Source organism: Eriocheir sinensis, chromosome 21 (genome assembly GCF_024679095.1).
Source record: "Eriocheir sinensis breed Jianghai 21 chromosome 21, ASM2467909v1, whole genome shotgun sequence".
In the NCBI taxonomy this organism is placed as follows: Eukaryota; Metazoa; Arthropoda; class Malacostraca; order Decapoda; family Varunidae; genus Eriocheir; species Eriocheir sinensis.
In genome coordinates this window covers 17421491-17436397 of record NC_066529.1, presented here as the reverse complement: position 1 = coordinate 17436397, position 14907 = coordinate 17421491, and positions in this window count along the sequence as shown.

Here is a 14907-nt window from a genome sequence, read left to right as displayed (position 1 = left end):
AAAGCACGCCCGAAAATATTAGACTTTATAATGATGCCAGGCGACGAGTAAAAAGACTAGTATGTCAGGCAAAGCGTAGATATGAAGAAAATATTGCAGCCAACTGTAAAAATAATCCGAAATCTTTCTTCAGTTACATAAACAACTGAAAGGCGATCAAAAGTGGTATTGGACCTTTAACAAACAGCGACGGTGCACTAGTGACTGACAGCCAACACATTGCAAACCTCTTAAACAATTACTTTTCCTCGGTGTTTAATACTAACAGTCTTCCTCCCACTACCACCAACACCAGTACTATTGTAAATCTCGAGCATGCATTGCCTAATTTTGAAATAACAACCGATGAAGTCCTTAAAGCTCTCCATTCACTTAAAACAAATAAAAGTCCCGGACCCGACAAAGTATATCCTATACTGCTTAAAGAAACCAAGAGCGAAATACTCTCCTCCCTCACTACCGTATTCAATATGTCCTTGCGACAAGGCATCGTCCCTTCGGATTGGAAAAAGGCTAACGTGACACCGATTTTTAAGAAGGGAGACAAAAAAATACCAGGTAACTACCGACCCATTAGTCTAACTTCAATTGTAGGTAAGCTACTTGAGAGCATAATTAGAGACAAAATTGAGTTACCCCGAAAGCCACTCATTAATTGGGGATTCACAACATGGCTTCCGTAACAAAAGATCCTGCCTGTCAAACCTACTGACCTTTTATAACGATCTCTTCTCAGTTTATGACGTAACCAAATCATTGGACGTAGTCTATCTTGATTTCCAGAAAGCGTTTGATAAAGTCCCACATCATAAATTACTTTATAAATTAAAACAAATAGGCATTGACGGTCAAGTACACCAATGGATCGCGAATAGGTTGAGCAACAAACAATGAGTTGTGATTGACGGATTTAACTCAGAGTGGGCGCCGGTCACTAGTGGCGTCCCTCATGGCTCGGTTCTTGGCCCAGTGCTCTTCATTATTTACATCAACGATGTGGATGTTGGACTCAATAATCGCATTAGTAAATTTGCAGACGACACAAAGATTGGTAACTCGGTTCTCACTGACGAAGACAGGCAAGCCTCCAAGAGGATTTGCACAAAATTTCAGCTTGGTCGGATAAATGGGAGATGCCCTTTAACGTAGACAAGTGCCAGGTCCTTTAAGTTGGAACAAAAGATGAGAAGTACGATTACGAAATGCGCGGCGTAAAACTCACAAGCGTTCAATACGTTAAGGACCTGGGGGTCAAAATCGCGTCAAACCTCAAATTCTCACATCAGTGCATCGATGCAGCAAATAAAGCGAACAGAATGTTGGGCTTCATTAAAAGAAACTTTTTATTCAAGAATAAAGATGTAATACTTCCGCTCTACAATAGTTTAGTCAGACCCCAATTGGAATATGCAGTACAGTTTTGGTCTCCCCACCATGCAAAGGACATTGCTAAACTAGAAGGTGTTCAGCGTCGAGCAACAAAAATGATCCCTTCCTTGCGCAACAAATCCTACGAAGAAAGGCTTTCCGCCCTTAACATGTTCTTTCTTGAGAAACGTCGCCTCCGAGGGAAACTGATCGAATGTTTTAAAATACTTAATGGTTTCACGAATGTAGACAGAACAACATTGTTTATGATCGATGACACTGTGAGAACGAGGAACAATGGCAAGAAACTCAAATGTAGACAAGTAAATTCAGACTGCACCAAATTTTTCTTCACCAACGTTGTAGTGCGAGAATGGAATAAGCTCCCACCATCAGTGGTCCAGTGTAACACGATTGACTCCTTTAAAAACAAGCTCGACCGTCACTTCCTTGAACTTAATATTAACTAGAGTAGAAAAGCAACGTTTTGGAGCCATCTGATTAATGTAAAATCACTTAGGTTTAAGGACAGGCCACCTAGTCTGGACCATGGGGTCTGTGTGGTCTGATTTTCTATGTATTTCTATGTAATTCTCTCTCTCTCTCTCTCTCTCTCTCTCTCTCTCTCTCTCTCTCTCTCTCTCTCTCTCTCTCTCTCTCTCTCTCTCTCTCTCTCTCTCTCTCTCTCTCTCTCTCTCTCGTTTTTTTCCTTTATTTCTTTCTTTTCTTTCTAACACTCACTTTATTATTGCTTTTCTTTTCTATCCTATTTCTATTCTGTTCTTCCTCCATTCCATTGTGTACCATTTTTATCTATCTATCTCTATTTATCTGTCTGTGGGTGTGTAAGTCCCAAAATGTTGGAGAATATGGCGTTTTGTTACATCCTCTTAAACAATCAGCTCACCTACCCATTATTTCTTAGGGACGTGCCTTTAGTGAATAGCAGTGCCGTATAATTTGTCTTTTCCATACGAGTGAGTTTCTCCTAAAAATCCACCGGTTTTCTCCTCAGCAAATCACTCGCGTTCTCACTCTCCTTGCATTTTATCTTCCTCTTATTGCTCCACCACATTCTTTCTCTTCCTCCCCCTCTTCTGCTGGGTATTTTTTTTCTCTCCATCTGTAATTTTTATCTATGTACCTCCCCTTACTGCCTCGCTTCTCTTTATCTCTTCCTTAGTTTCCTCTTTCTCATCCTCATATCTCGTTTTTTTCTTTCTCAATGTTTACTTTATTTTTCTTTTTTATTTTCCTCCTATTTTCTCTTGTTTCCTATCGTTCTACCTCTTACGCTTTTTCCCTTTTACCAGCAGCTACTTATCCCTCTCATCTATCTTCTTTTTTCTCCAGTTTCTCTCCTCCCCCTCTTCCTTAAATTTCCTCTCCATTCTCTTTCTTTTATTTCCTTTTGTTCTGACTCTTTATGCATTTTGAATTTTCGTTTTACATCAGTACCATTTTCTCTTTTTCATATATTTTCTTTTCTTTTCTTCTTCATGTCTTTTCCTTCCCTTCTCCTCGTCGCCAACTTTCTTCTTCTCTTCCTCTAATTTCAACTACACTTTTTCTTTCTTTTTTCTGATTTCTTCAAGTTTTCTCTTCCCTTCATTTCCATTCATTCTTCTTTTCCCAATATTTTCCTAAACACGATCTTCATCATCTTCCTTTCCTCCCCGTCGCCAACTTTCTTCTTCTCTTCCTCTAATTTCATCTCAACCTCTTTTCTTTCTTTTTCCGATTTCTTCACGTTTTCTCTTCCCTTCCTCATATTACTTTAACTGTGTTCCTCCTTCTCTGTCTCGTACTTCCTCTCCACTCATCCTTCTTTGTCCGCTTTCTTCTTCCTCCTCATAATTTTCATCTTCCCGTCCTCTTCCCTAACTTCTCCTTCTGTCTGTTCCTCTTATTCAAACTCATTTTATCCATTTTTTCCCTCATGCGTTCTCCTTTCCTTCCTTTTCTTCTTGAACTTCCCTTTCTTCTTCTTCCTTTTGTTCTAACTCCCCAGCATGCTTTTTTTTATTGGTGTCACTTTCCATCAGTACTATTTTCTCCTCCTTATATATCTTATCTATACTTCCCTATATATTATCCTCCCCCCCTCCTCTTCCCTAAAAGTCCTCCTCCTCTTAATTCTTCTAACTCCTCTTGCATGATTTTTTTCTTTTCTTCACTTTCCATCAGTATTATTTTGCCCTCCTCATATCTCTCTCATTTATTTTTCTCCTAATCTTCTCCTCCTCTCTTTCCATCAGTACTATTTAACCCTTCTCATATCTCTCATTTATTCTTCTTATCCTTCCCTCCCCTCCTCTTCTTTCCTAAACGTTCTCCTTCTCTTCTTCTAACTCCTCACGCATGTTTTTCTTTCCGCTTTTCGCTTTCCATCAGTACTATTTTCCCCTCCTCATATCTCGTTTATTCTTCTCCTTATCTTTCCCTCCCCTCCTCCTCTTTCCTAAACGTTCTCCTTCTCTTCTTCTAACTCCTCACGCATGTTTTTCTTTCCGCTTTTCGCTTTCCACCACCAGCACCAACCAGCACCACCATCACCACCAATCGTGCCGCCCAGCGCTGGGAAGGACGGCTCAACCCACACCCACCTCACGTCTCGGCCCCCGTCACCTCGACACTCCCGCTCCCACATTTGCCCTGATGAAAATCGTGATGTGTCAGCCGACCACTAATGGTATTTTCAGCGCCCCTTCACCAACCCCGGCGGCCGCACTCACTCCCTTCAGGTCAGACTGCGGTGGTGGTGTGTGTTGGTGGAGGTGTGTGTGTGTGAGAGAGAGAGAGAGAGAGAGAGAGAGAGAGAGAGAGAGAGAGAGAGAGAGAGAGAGAGAGAGAGAGAGAGAGAGAGAGAGAGAGAGAGAGAGAGAGAGAGAGAGAATGACGGAAGAGGCAAAATTATGCACAAAGATGAAAGTCTGCAGAGAGAACAAAGAAAATGAGAACAAGATGAAAGAAGAAGGAAGATAAAAAAAGAGAGCAAAAGAAGAAGAGCGTTAACGATGAGGAAGAGAAAGAGAAATAGAAAGAAAAAAAATAATAGACGCTGAAGGGGAAGAATTATATAAAAAAATAATGATACAGAAAACGGGAACCAGTAAGTTATACGTTATTATTTTTGTGTCTCGCTTTGGAATCCTTGAGAAGAAGTGGTTAGTTAGTTTGTTGTCCTCGCCTGAGTGGTTCAAAGTTCAGTTGTCTCGTCAAAGGAAGTTATTATCTGTTCCTCACTTCGTTAAGACTTCGTTAGAGAGATATACATAGCCAGACAGATAGGTAGGTTGATAGACAGACAGACAGATAGGCAATAATTAGTTGATTTTACTTCGTTGGAGAGAGATATACATAGCCAGACAGATAGATAGGTTGATAGACAGACAGGCAGACAGATAACACTTAGTTGATTTCACTTCGGTAGAGAGATATATATAGCCAGCCAGATAGATAAGTTGATAGACAGACAGACATAGATAATACTTAGTTGATTTTTCTTTGAAGAGAGATAATCAGATAGATAGGTTGATAGACAGACAGACATAGATAATACTTAGTTGATTTCACTTCGGTAGAGAGATATACATAGCCAGACAGATAGATAGGTTGATAGACAGACAGACAGATAGATAATACTTAGTTGATTTTACACTCCCGAAAAGATCTTTGCACACATATTTATCTGCAGTTTATTTTTTATAGGCTGAAGACATCAACCTCATATGACCCAATAAATAAATAAATAAATGAATAAACAAGAACCATCAAGAGAAGTGGAATAAATACTAAAAATAATCATAAGTTAATGCATGGTGTTCAGCGTAATAGTAACAGTAGTAGTAGTAGTAGTAGTAGTAATAGTAGTAGTAGCAGTAGTAGTAGTAGTAGTAGTAGTAGTAGAAGTGAACGGAGGAAAACCAATACAACAGACAGCAAGCAGGGCAGCCGAGAGAGAACCATCAGCCCAGTTCAAGAGTGCGGTGTGTATTACTGAGAATATTAGTGTGCGTTCTCCTTGCACGCCGACCACTCCCTCTATCTCTCTTTTTACTCCTCTTTTTTCATGCATCGCCCTCGCTCTCTCGCTCGCCCTGCCGCTCACATCCCCGGCTGGCGCATTACCTGTTCAGTATTACACCTCCGAGCTTCATTTGTTTCCGCTTTGCTGCCACGCCTCTCTCTTGTCTCCCCTCAAATCTTCACCTCTTCACTACCCACCACCACCACCGCCGCTGCTGCCATCATCTCTGTTTTCTCCTTTTGCTCATCTCCTCCTCCTCGAGCTTCATTTGTTTCCGCCTTACTTTCACGCCTCCACCTTTGACACCCTTCATCTTTTCTTTATCCACCACCGCCGCCGCCGCCATATACCTTTGCTTTCTCCTCTTGTCTATTTCTTCCTTCTCGAGAATCAATTGTCTCCGATTTGCTTCCACGCCTCTACCTCTGACTCCCTTCACCTCTTCACTATCCACCGCCGCCACCATCACCGCTGCCGCCACCATCTCTGTTTTCTCCTCTTGTCCACCTTTCCCTCCCTCCTCTCTCTCTTTGTAGTGACAGTCACTCGTTAGATTCAATTAAGCCGGCCCCTGCGGTAACTTTTGCAGGGCCAGAGGGAGGGAGGAGGGCGGGGCTGCGGTGGTGTTGCCCGGTAAGACCCACCCAGCTGTCCACACCCCTCCTCCGACGCCCGTACCTGACCACGACTTCCGCCTTCATTAGCACCTGCGGCCCCCACGACTCCACACATGTCCACACCTGTACTTCGACCCTCCCTCCTCCCAGCGTCTTCCCTTTAATATTTAGTCCGTAGGGCTGTTGGTGTTTAGTTTGGGTTAGTGAAAGATTTGAAGTAATTAATGTGATTCGTGGTTTTCAGTTTGCTTCGCGTCGTCCCCGAACGAGGACAAGAATGAAGGGAGTCGAAGGAGTGATGAGCCCCCGCGCGCCGCCTTCGGGTTTTTAAAAATGTTTGATCAGGAACAAGAGGGACGGACCTGCTGGCTGCCGCTCATTACCTCGCTGAATGACGAAAGACGGCTAATTAATTTCTAGACTGAGGAAAAAAATTGGGTCTGGTATTGCCATGGTGACGTGGTTGTGTGGTAGGCATAACGTGTGTGTGTGTGTGTGTGTGTGTGTGTGTGTGTGTGTGTGTGTGTGTGTGTGTGTGTGTGTGTGTGTGTGTGTGTGTGTGTGTGTGTGTGTGTGTGTGTGTGTGTGTGTGTGTGTGTGTGTGTGTGTGTGTGTGTGTGTGTTCGTTCTTTTCGAGTGTGAAGCTTCTCACTCTTATCTTGCTCGCCGCCAAATAAAGCTACTACTATTATTTTCTTTTTATTTGACGCTTCGCACACGGCCTGGTAGGCATTCTTGATGGGTCCTGGTGGTCGGCCCCAGGCAGTTTTTGCCGTTGGCAACAATTTTCTAGTGGCGCCCTTCTTGCTTGGCTCATTCTACTCCCCGGATCCCCAATTGTTCCTCTTGAGAGTGTTTCCCTGAAGTTTGGGTTGACAGGGACCGCCTGATACCAACATGGCTTGTCTTCAGCCACTTGGCATTGTTTGAAAATTGTCCGTCTGTAGCGACCAGTGGAACTTGAGCCCGGTTCACCGGATCATCACGCCCGCACGCTGACCACAGCCACCACTACCCCACAAGCGACCCCTTCAACTACCACCTTCACGCTGCCCTCCCTCCCCTTTCGTCTCTCCCGCCTTCCCATGCGTACCTTTGCCGCCTCCCTCCTCACACACCCTTACCTGTCTTCACCCTTTTGTACCCATTTATGCAACACATCCGCCTCTTCTCCGCACACTCGTGGTCCTTTTCTCCTCATCTTTTTCCTTCCCTTCCTCCTTAGATTTATTTATTTATTTAATCTTTACATTTCATCATTTCTTTCTTCTTTTTTTCTCTAAATTTTTCCTTTTTCATTCTTTCCTCATCCTCTACATTATTCTTTCGTACTTCCTCTTACTATTCCTGGTCCCTTCTTCTATTTCTCCTCATCCTCTTCCTTCCCCTCCTTAGATCTCATTCTTTATCTAATTCTTACATTTCATCATTTCTTCCTTATTTTTCTGACGTTTCCTCCTTTAGTTTTTTTCTCACCCAATATTTCATTCTTTCGTGCTTCCTCTTCCTCTTACTTTCCCACTCAACTCCTCTTACAACTATCTGATTTCCTTTTAATATTCCGTCGTATTTTTCTTTTCTTCCACTAACTTTTCTCGACTCCTCTCTCATTTCTTCATCGGATGGTTTCGTAACTTCGTCCTCTTCTTCCTCTTCCTTTCCTCTTGAACTCCTCTTATCCCTCTATATCCTCTATGTTCTCTCGTAACGTCCCTTTCTCTTCTTCGTCTTCCTCTTCTCCTCAGCTCATCTTTTTTCCTCTCTATATTCTCTCTTTCGTAACGTCCCTTTCTCTTCTTCGTCTTCCTCTTCTCCTCAGCTCATCTTTTTTCCTCTCTATATTCTCTCTTCCGTAACGTGCCTTTCTCTTCTTTGCCTTCTTCTTCTTAACTCATCTCCATATTTCGTATTCTTCCGTAACGGTCCCTTTCTCTCTTCCTCTTCTCTACTCTCCTTATTTCCTCTCTGTAACGTCCATTTCCTCCTTCTTCTCAACTCATCTCCTTATTTTCTCTCTACATTCTCTCCTTCGTAACGTCTCTTAATCTCTTTCAATTCTCAACTCATCATTTCCTCCCTATATTCTCTCTTTCTCTTTTCCACTTCTCAACTCATCTCCTTATTTCATCCCTATTTTCTCTCCTTACGTCCCTTTTTTTCTTTTTTCCTGCACTCCCTCGACGCTTTTCTCCTCTCTCCAGTCAATCCCCTCTCTCTGTCCTCCTCCCCTCCTAAAAGCTCCTCCCTCCCTCTCTTCCTCCCTCCCTCCCACACATTCCTTGAGGGCTCTCGGACTCCACAAAAGTATCGGTGTAGTGAGGACGTCAACAACATCGCCTGACTATTGTGCTGGACATGTCAGGTGGCTTATAATGAGCCGCCCACAATGCCTGCCCCCCCCCCCCCTCCCTCCTTCCTCCCTCCCTCCTTCTCTCCCTCCGCCTCTACTCTCCCTTACTCTCGTGGTCAAGATACCCGCCCTTACCTGTATCCCTCTCTCCCTCTCTCTCTCCCTTCTTCCTTCTTTCACGTCCCTCCTCCTTCTTCTCCTCCCCCTCCTCCACATTGTCACACTCGCCAGCGCTCCCTTCTCGTCTCTTCTTAACACTCCTCCTCCTCCTCCTCTTTCCTTAGTTCGCGGAGTCCCGGCCTTGGCGAGGGAAGGAGGACGGTCGGAAATCTCAGGACAGTGGTCGGAGGGTTTCAGTAGAGGCTGGCGATGGGCGTGACACTGTCTTGGCCCTAATTCTCGAGGTTAACACGCTAATGATGGTCTGAGGAGAACTGGGGCGAGGAGTGTTGTATCTGACAGCCCTCACGCCGCCCCCTATGGCTGCCCTATACACACACATACACACACACGCACACAAACACACAACACAGTCTCTTTTCCAAGATCTATCTATCTATCTATCTATCTTAAACTATCTCTCTGGTTTAATGTGGTTTAATGGAAAGAAGTTGAAGTAAACGACACAAAAAAGAGAATTTATTTCAAGGATGAAAAAAAAAAGCAATGAACATTTATCAGCAAACGTAAACTGTGAGACGTCTCTTGTTGACTAAAAGATTCGAGCCCAGAAACATATAATTTGAATACGTACTTTGTAAATCCTTCATTCTAACGGTTATTACTACACTCTTAAGACACCTGAAAACTGATAATGATAATGATAACTTGAAAATATAAAATAGTAGTATTAGTATTAGTGAAGTGACGACATAGCGAGACACAGAGATAAAACACCTACCCATTCCCAGCATCCCAGACTCTGACGAAAGGATGCACTATGTTCCTCCTGCTTGTGTTCGTGGAGGGAGATCAGGAGACTACCTTGTGAGGAGGAAAGGGAGATCGGGTCTGGAGAAGTTTTTACCTCCCTCCTTCCCTAAATCCCTTCCTCTCTGTGCGTATGACATAATGAAATAACTTATACTTTAAACTACGAGGTCGAGGCGGCTGTGCAAAGTCGTCATCCCTTATCTTGACGGTGTGTTGGGGGACGGTCATCACTCCGGTCGTCACACGGGAAGACATGAACGTCCCAGGCGCCACAAAGATTGACGTCACGGAGGTCACTATCATTATATAAACGGTCGTATCTGAGTCAACTGCACGGGAGCGCCATTTACGTCATCACTGGCATTCACGGTTGTTCTGCGTTACCCTGACAAATTTACATGGACGGCCGGTATCTCATCACTCGCCATAAGACAGACAGACAAACAGGTAGACAGACGAGTTGGATGGGAGTGAAGAGAGCAGAAGTATTTATTGGGCTATTTGTGTTTACATTCAAAACGTCGACATGGTTTTATGCAAGTAGGTAAGCTTTGCGTCCACAGCTTATACGTCTACGATGGGAAGGTTTGTAATTTTCCAATCACTAGCCGGTCAGAATTTATATCTAGTGGGACTCGCAAATATGAGCTGATATAATGTATACGTATGCTTTTACCATCACTATAGACAGATACGATTATATAAATAAAAGGTAGATGCAGGCAAGAATTTTATCCCATTCAGCCACATTATCCTTGCCTTTATTATCTTACTGATGCTGGTGAGATGGAAATACTGATGATATGATAATGATGATAATGATGATGATGATTAACTATAGTCAGACTCGGCTAAGAAGTCAGGTTGGGTGGGGCCCGTTCAAGGCCACAGCGCTGCCAAATCTAGCCTTCGGAAATAAGGACAGCTGTTGGAGTGGCTTTCCTCGAGCATGGAGTTGAGGGATGGAGTGGCATGGTGTCTTGATCGCTGACAACGTCGGAAATAAAAAAAATGTCACGTGTTATGAAATTTATACAATTCTTTGGCAGTATTCTAAACAGCGACATACTCATAGCACTATATAAGCTTTTTAGTATATACAGAATATCAAATACACTATTTCAAAAAGTAAATAGGCCCCACCCAAACTGACTTCATAGCAGAGTCTGACTATAGTTAATCATCACCATCATCATTATCATATCATCAGTATTGCCATCTCACCATCATCGATAAGAGAGAAAATTATGTATTGAGAGTGATGCGGCACGCTGAGGAGAGACTCGGGCTGCACCCATGCTAACCTCATATTTGTGTCAGGCTGTAGTGTTATTGATATATTTTGAATCATTTTACTGTAGCTTTTACGTTCATAGATGATGAAAGTGACACTAATAATGACCACGACGGTAATGATGAGGGTGATTATATGCAATTAATTACTGGTTTCCTCGCTTCCGTTTCCTGTATTATTTCAGCCTATAGAGCGATGGCGATGGCTTGTAATAATGATGAAAGCGACACCTATCATGACTACGATGGTTATGATAATGATGACACGCTATTCATTACCCCCTTTCCTTGCTCCTGTTTCCTGCATCATTGTAGCCACCTATAGAATGATGACGATGACTTGTAATAATAATGAAAGCCACACTAATAATGGAGACGACGGTGATGATAATGATAATAATGATATGTTATTCTTTTTTTTTTTACAACAAAGGAGACAGCTTAAGGGCACAAAAAAAGGAAACAATAATAAAAAAGCCCGCTAATAATAAAGAAAAACCGCTAATAATGAAAAAAACCCGCTAATAATAAAAAAGCCCGCTAAAATAAAAAAGCCCGCTAATAATAAAAAAAACGCAAATAATAAAAAAGCCCGCTAATAATAAAAAAACGCTAATAATAAAAAAAACGCTAATAATAAAAAAAGCCCGCTAATAATAAAAAAAACGCTAATAATAAAAAAGCCCGCTAATAATAAAAAAGCCCACTAATAATAAAAAAGCCCGTTAATAATAAAGAAAACCCGCTAATAATAAAAAAAGCCCGCTAATAATGAGAAAAAAACCGCTAATAATAAAAAAGCCCGCTAATCATAAAAAAGCCCGCTAATAATAAAAAAGCCCGCTAATAATAAAAAAAAACGCTAATAATAAAAAAAGCCCGCTAATAATAAAAAAGCCCGCTAATAATAAAAAAAACGCTAATAATAAAAAAGCCCGCTAATAATAAAAAAGCCCGCTAATAATATAAAACCCCGCTAATAATAAAAAAGCCCGCTAATAATATAAAACCCCGCTAATAATAAAAAAGCCCGCTAATAATAAAAAAGCCCGCTAATAATAAAAAAGCCCGCTAATAATATAAAAACCCGCTAATAATAAAAAAGCCCGCTAATATTATAAAAACCCGCTAATAATAAAAAAAGCCCGCTAATAATAAAAAAGCCCGCTAATAATATAAAAACCCGCTAATAATAAAAAAAGCCCGCTAATAATAAAAAAGCCCGCTAATAATATAAAAACCCGCTAATAATAAAAAAAGCCCGCTAATAATAAAAAAGCCCGCTAATAATAAAAAACCCGCTAATAATAAAAAAAACCCGCTAATAATAAAAAAAGCCCGCTAATAATAAAAAAGCCCGCTAATAATAAAAAAACCCGCTAATAATAAAAAAAGCCCGCTAATAATAAAAAAGACTGCTAATTATATAAAAAAAGCTCATTACTGGTTTCCTTGCTCCCGTTACCTGTATCATTTTAGCTTATAGAATGATGACGATGACTTGTAATAATGATAAAAACCACAATGATAATGATGACGATAGTAATGATACTGTTACGCTATTTATTACTTTCCATTGATATATCGTTTCCTCTATCATTGTAGCCCCTGTATAATGATGATGACTTAATAGTGATGGAATGATAATAATGATACGCGATTTATTACTGATTTCCTTGCTCATGTTTCCTGTATCATTTCAGCCAATAAAATGATGACGATAGTAATGATAATGATACACTATTCATTACCCTTTTCATTGGTCTTGTTTCCTGTATCATTTCAGCCAATAGAATGACGATAGTAATGATAATGATACACTGTTCATTACCCTTTTCATTGGTCTTGTTTCCTGTATCATTTCAGCCTACAGAATGACGATAGTAATGATAATGATACACTATTTTTTACCCTTTACCTCGCCCCTGCTTCCTGTATCACATCACCCTATACAATGCCCAACACACATTCACACAGCGGCCACACAAAAGCCCGCGGCTGGTCACGGCATAAACCCCAGAGGCCGCACACACAAGAAAAAAAAACACCCGGCTGATTGAACTAACAGAAGCCGTGTTGACAACTGCCCGTACAAAACATACATTCACAAAGGCCGATGCTTAATGGCTGACTTGACGGAAATAATTCGTTAGCATCAGCACAGTACCGGCGATTATTTCAGCAGCCGCAGCCACAGCCCAGGCCTGCAGCAGCGCCGCCTACACGTGCCGACCGCCAGCAGGGTACGAACGGGTGGACTAGTGAGTGCAGCCATCCGAAGTAGACCACAGAATCTCACCCGCCAAGACCACTGTGCACAACCATAGAGACGACAGCCACCACCACTACCACGACCAGAGGAACAACTACCTCCACCACTTCTGCAATGACGACCAACACCACCAACAACACAGAGGTGACCACCATTACCACCGCAACCACAGTGATGACCACTACCACCACCACCACGACCACAGAGACGACGACCACCACCACCACCAATACAGAGGTGACCACCACTACCACCGCAACCACAGAGATCACCACCACCACCACCACCACGGCCACAGAGACGACGACCACCACCACCACCAATACAGAGGTGACCACCACTACGACCGCAACCACAGAGATGACCACCATCACCACCACCACGACCACAGAGACGACGACCACCACCACCATCAATACAGAGGTGACCACCACTACCACACCGACAGAGAGACGACCACCACCACCACCACGACTACAGGACCGACCACCACCACCACTTCTACATTGACGATCACCAGTATCAACACAGAGATGACCACCATTACTACCACGACCACAGAGACGACGACCACAACCACAACGACCACAGAAACGACCATCATCATCACTTCTACACTGACGACCACTACCACCAACACAGAGATGACCACCATCACCACCACGACCACAGAGATGGCCACCACAACCACAAACAATTAACACAGACACGAACTTTATTCCAGTACCACTACGGAAACTACCACCACCACCACTAACACCAATACATAACCGCTTACCACCATCATCACGACCATAGGAACGACCACCACCACCACCACCACCACCAAATAGACGACGCTCGCTAATAACACCATCACAGAATCTCTTGCTGGGAACGTGACCAACAGACCTGCCTCGGCGCTTGTGTCTCCTGCGTGGAGTCGAGAAAGAGACAAGGTTACGGAAGTGCCTGAACAAGACCATGGCCAGCAGCAGCGACAGCAGCCACAAATGTGTTTAGCTGAGACCTAGAGAAAAAAAAAAGGAAGGTAAAATCAGAGGTAAGTTAGAATAATAATAAGGAGAAGGAAAGATAAGAAGATAGTAGAAAGAAGAGGAGGAAGTAAACGAGGAAGAGCAGAATGACGATGAGGATGAAGACACGAAGATTTGAACGAGGATGAGGACGAGTATACGAAAAGGGTAGAGAAAATAACAATAAAACGTCAATAATATAATTTACGACATCGATAATGATGACAACAACAAAAACAATAACAAGAATAACAATAATAATAATAACAATAATAATAATAATAATAATAATAATAATAATAATAATAATAATAATAATAATAATAATAATAATAATAATAATAATAACATCAACAATAACACAAGTGATGGTAATAATAAACACGATAATGCCAGCCCTCACGCACATTCACGCACGCACGCACGCCCACCTTTCCGGGCCGGCGGGGCGGCGATGGGCACGGCGGCAGCTTCCAGGAATAATGGTAAACACCGGCCGTCGTGCGGCACGCGGCATACAAATACTCGCTAAGTATTCGATTCATTACATCCATTCACACAGTCATAGTTTTATCGGGAGCTGTTGACAATATTTCACCAATTAACACAAGTGAAACATCCAGAGACTAATTATTTGTTCCGAGCGGGAAGTCTACCTCATTACACAAAATATGATAATGTTCAGGCCGCGGTACGACAACTGCGTCCTGGGGGGGCCGGCACCGGGGAGCCCCTCCGTCCCTCCCCGGCCCTGGCCTTGGCACCGGCTGGCTCCCCAGTCCAGGCTGGGGTGCAGGGGAGGCTGGACTCACTATTCCTTCCTGGCCCCTTCCCCACGACCCTCCAAATCTCCTGCCCCTCTCGCCGCCCCGCCGCCCCGCCCCAGCCCCGGACAGTCCTCGCACCACGCCCTTTTGAACTGTTTTGGTCACTTAATTTACGGATGAGAACGATCTCATGATTAAAGTACTTTTAGCTGTACAAACACATAAGTTTTTTAGTTGCAAGAGTATCAACAGTGATAACAA